At 44.1% G+C, this 5,176-nt stretch overlaps 1 pseudogene; it reads right to left on the bottom strand.

Moving 5' to 3' along the window:
- Positions 1-4,299: 4,299 nt before the first annotated feature.
- Positions 4,300-4,418, bottom strand: LOC148509142 (5S ribosomal RNA; annotated as a pseudogene).
- Between the last annotated feature and the right edge of the window lie 758 nt (positions 4,419-5,176).

Below are 5,176 nucleotides of genomic sequence, written 5' to 3'. Positions count from 1 at the left end.
TTTACACTGTCCCTTCACATAGCCGGCCCGCCCCTCACAGATCAGACTATCCCCCTCACAGATCACACTGTCGCCTCACACAGCAGCCCAGTCCCACAGATCACACTGCCTCCTCACACAGCGTGACAGCCCCCTCACACAGCCTCCCTCTCGCAGATCGCACTGAAACTCCCTGACACCTCTAGCACTGACCTGCTTTCCTCAGGGTCTTCCCCTCACACGGCCCCTCGGGCCCTCACAGGGCTGTGACTCCACCCCTTCCACGGTGGCCCCGCCCCCGGTCCACCAAGTCATCATAGTCAGGCAAGGCCAAGGGATCTATTCTTATCAGCAACAGATGGCGGCTGGAGGCCCTGTCAGTCTGTACCTCCAGCTGCCCCTGGCTGGGAAGCCACCCCCCTCCCCCACGAACGTGGTCCGTTAAACCCCACCCACTTTTATAAATGGGTGTGGTCTACCATCAGTGGGGCCTACTGGGGAATTACCCAAATCCCAGGAGGCCTAGTCCGGGCTTGGCTGCAGTACAGTCCAAAATTCAAATAGAGGAGCCACACCAACTGCCAGTGAGTCCCAGCCATCTATGTTTGGCAGCGTTTGAAATGGCAGTTGGCGTGGCTTCCATATTTGAATTTTGGACTGCGCTGCAGCCCCACCTCTGGAGCCGCCACTGGTCACAACGCTGGCAAACTCATGTAGAAGAAAACCAGAGCTGCCTCCAAGGCCCCCATAATATACCTCATTTCAACAGGAAGGGTCAAACAGGAAGTGTCATGTTGATGTCACTTCTAGCAAACCAACAGGAAGGGCATCAGCACCTGTGTATAATACTATTGTTACCATAGCAACAATGGTAGGGTTAACATAGTGAGAGACAAACCAGCAATGCTGTGTCAGCATGAGACAAAAGGATAACTTGGAAAACTATAGTTAATGCACTGTATGAAAGTGGGCCTGATTCAGACCTGGGCGCTATTTGCGGCCGCTCACTGGCTAAAAGGGGCCGGCTATTTAAATCATGCGCTCACACTGTGTCGCGTAAAGCCGTCCACTAAGTATTAGCGAGCGGCCGCACTATGCGCTCGCACCTGTATAAAGATGCCCCTTTGCCACTCGCAACACACGTCATCTTCGGCAGTTGAAGGATTAATCGGGAACATCAAGAGCCATCGGAGCTGCTCGCAGCGCTTGTGGTAGCTTTTTCCCACCACAACATTGCGAGCAGTTCAGGCTAAAATACAACCCAGTCACGTGTGTAATGACTCTACTTTGCTAATTATGCACACCCATTAAACTCTGTTATGACGGTCGGGCACGCCTGCGTTCGCACATCCACACCCCCGTTTACAAGCACCTTCCCCTGTTACCACCCAAAAATGGCACTATCTGTCACTCAAAATAGCAGCCCATCTGCGGGCTACGGGTGAGCACTTTCCCATCACATTGACTGGTTCACGCACGCGCACTGCGGCTTATATGCACACGCAGTTTGCGAAAAATCGCTCATTGCTTGCGGCCGCTGCTTTGCGACCGGGTCTGAATCAGGCCCAGTGTCCATATGAATATTAAATGTATGCGCAGTCTGAATATATTATGTTGTGTTTTGCACAGGCAAAACGGGAAAGAAAATTCCGTTTGTGGGGCACTCTTCTAGTATTTTAAGTAATATTACGATAAATTTAAAACATAACTTTTAATATGAACATACCTTAAAAAATCTACATATATAAATCGTGAAATATCATAAATGACGGTTATAAGTATAATGTCTCAATACATATAGTAAAAACATCTATAGGTGTCTCGTTGTGAGCAAGCCTATTTGGCGAAACGCACGTCAACCAACCCGCCCTATCTCTGACCACGGAGCCGCTGGAGCTGACCGCTGATAGTCTCCCTTTCCCACTGCCTTAGACGGGATCTCACAGGAGCCGATACGGATGGCAGTGAGTCACTTCCTGGCATATGCAGGGGACTGGTGAGACACAGCTGATTACAGCTGACAGGCAGCAGATGCGCATACAGCCAGCTCGTGATATCCCCGAGCACAGAGCCGCTTAAGTTGACCACTAATAGTCCCCCATTCCCACTGCCTCAGACGGGGCCTCACATGAGCCGATACGGACGGCAGTGAGTCCTTCCCGATATTTGCAGGGGACCGGTGAGACACAGCTGATTACAGCTGACAGGCAACAGACGCGGACACTAGGAAAACACTGCATCAATGTGAACAGACTGGGCAATGTACAGGTATTATCTTTTCTTCTTCTGAGGTGGCGACCTGACTGATCCGGGTGCACTTGATCTCTGCTATACCGTTTGGCATCAGAGATCACTTAACTCCCGTAATTTGGATCTTTAACAACCCACCGTTACTTTTCATGTTCTATGGATACCAGCCCCCTACTCTCTCATCACCTGTCCAATGCCAGGCAGAAGGTACAACAAGTGAAAGTAGAAGTGGGGGACAACTAGGTATCCTACTGTAACTTATTCTATAAGCATAAGCTGTACCTTATTTAACTATCTATACCTAGAAATCTGTTATACTAAGGAACACATGGTGATGATTACTAAGAGATACTTATAACAGGTTATGTGACCTATTAATGCATTTTACGCATGGTGGAATCCAGATATCTTTTCGTGTTTTTTGTTTTTGTTTTTTCTTGCCTCATGGAGGATTGATAGATTGTAAAGTCTACATTAACCCAATAGAGGTATAAATTGTATTAACACTGGTACCTATTTCCAACATATATTTATTCTGATCCCTGTGAATTTATCATATGGATTTGTGTGTATTACTCTATCCTAGTTCCATGTCACTCCCATTGGGATAAGTATGTTTTCTAACCGTTATCTATTTTTTTGACGTGGATTATATGATCATTATATTATTGATCTAATATGTTTTGTACCAGTTCCTCTGACACAATTGCTTGGGACAGGCTTTACTAAGAAATCTCACATAACAATTTAGAGTGTGTGTTTCCTTATCACACTGGTACAGTGTATATTTGTTTGGCAGTATACTGAATAAACATAATGGCTTCTTTGCAATATTTTCGCCTATAGATGTTTTTACTATATGTATTGAGACATTATACTTATAACCATCATTTATGATATTTCACGATTTATATATGTAGATTTTTTAAGGTATGTTCATATTAAAAGTTATGTTTTAAATTTATCATAATATTACTTAAAATACTAGAAGAGTGCCCCACAAACGGAATTTTCTTTCCCGTTTTGCCTGTGCAAAACACAACATAATATAGTAATATATTTGTTCCGGGGAGCACTACCAACCTTGTGATTTTTTCAGATAGAGAGATATCCTCTTCTTATGATTTCATCTGTACTGTTGGTATACTACTATTGCCTATTAGAAAATAGCAATTATAGATCTTGTGCATTTAATTTCTCCAAAAGATTCCCCCCTTTTTTCCCTTTTTTTGAGCAGTCTGAATATATACAGGTATATAGGGAGCCTATATACTTCTATTAATATTTTGACAATTTAGTATATTGCTGATACATTATTTCTCAGCAATATACTATAGGAAAAGGGACATAGGCCCTCATTCAGAGCCACTCGCAAGCGGCAGTACGCTCGTTCCGAGCGATGTTCGCACATCTGCGCATGCGTACGGTTTTTAGTACGCATGCGCGAACCAGTCAGTGCGGCCGAAAATCGTTGGTACGCAATATAGCGAGGGCCTGCTATTTTAAGTGACAGAATGAGGCGTATGTGGGTGGTAACAGGGGAAGGTGCTTGAAAACGGGGAGTGGAGATCCGAACGCAGGCGTGCTTAAAGGTCAAAACGGGCGTTTTAAGGGAGTGCATATTTAATACAGCAGCGTCATTGACCACGTCACTTGGTTTTTTTTAACTCAGAACTGCTCGCAAAATAGCGGTTGAAAACACCAACCACAAGAATAGCGAGCAGTTCATAAGCTGTACGATGTACTCGATTAATCTAATAAATAGCGGACATGACGTATGGTGCGTGCGGCCAGGGGGCGTTTTTATCAAATAAACGAGCGTATGTTTTGCTCGCTTGTTCAGACTTAGAGGTGGGAACAGACTGCAATTTGCGAACGGATCATTTGAATAGCCACCCCTTGTTTTTGAACGAACGACCACAAATAGCGAACGGCTCTGAATCAGGCCCATAATGTATCAGCAATATACTATAGGAAATTAAAAATTGTCAAAATATTAATGAGAATAAAAATAAAATATATAGCGACATGTTGCATGTTGCATAGCAATCAAGTATTCATCATTCATGTGTGTTACAGCACCTGGTATTCCTAGGAGGTCTCCCATCCAAGTACTGACCAGGCCTAATACTGCTTAGCTTCCAAGATCAGATGAGATTGAACGTTTCCAATATAGGATGGCTGTATGGGTTGGACATAAGTTAACCTCAGGGCTGGCACTACTAGAAGAAGAATGGACAATTAGTATCAGGAATAAATGCATTACTCATTGTAGTCACTATATAACACATACAAAAAAAACAAGCAATAAGAATTATAAAAATATAAAAGGATATAAAGGAAAAAGATAATCAATCAAAAAGAAAAATTAAGAAAATCTAAAAAAAAATAGTATCATCTAAATGAAAGCAAAAGTGGATTGCTTTCATTCATTCCTCGTGGAGCAATTGTGTCCAGACGGTAAACCCATCGGCTCTCCCGTTTACGCAATAGCAATCCGCGATCTCCACCTCTAGGAGGCAGTGGGATCCAGTTAATCAGACGACAGCGGAGTCTGGAAACCTGATGTCCAAGTGTCAAGAAGTGTCGGGGTACCTGGGTGGTGGCAGAGTCGGTGTCAGAGGCTTTTCTGATGGTTGCTCTATGATTCGCCATCCTATCAGTGAAATTTCTTGTTGTCATGCCAATGTAATATAAGCTGCAGGGACAAGTGAGGATGTAAATTACGTGGTCCATAGTGGCATGTAGTTTGTATCATATTTTGATGGGAAAACCCAAATGTGGATGACAAAAAGAGGATCCAGTGAGCATGCTCCTGCATCTCACACAGCCGGTACATTTGAAGCAGCCAGATCATTGTTGCCGAAGCCATGTACTGTTAGTTTGTACCTCAGGTCTCACTGTGGGCCGTAAAAGTTGCTTCAAATTGGGACCCACTCCTGTATGT

The sequence above is a fragment of the Taudactylus pleione genome, unplaced genomic scaffold (genome assembly GCF_031769625.1).
Source record: "Taudactylus pleione unplaced genomic scaffold, aTauple2 ptg000331l, whole genome shotgun sequence".
Lineage (NCBI taxonomy): Eukaryota > Metazoa > Chordata > Amphibia > Anura > Myobatrachidae > Taudactylus > Taudactylus pleione.
This window is presented reverse-complemented; position numbering and strand designations above follow the sequence as displayed.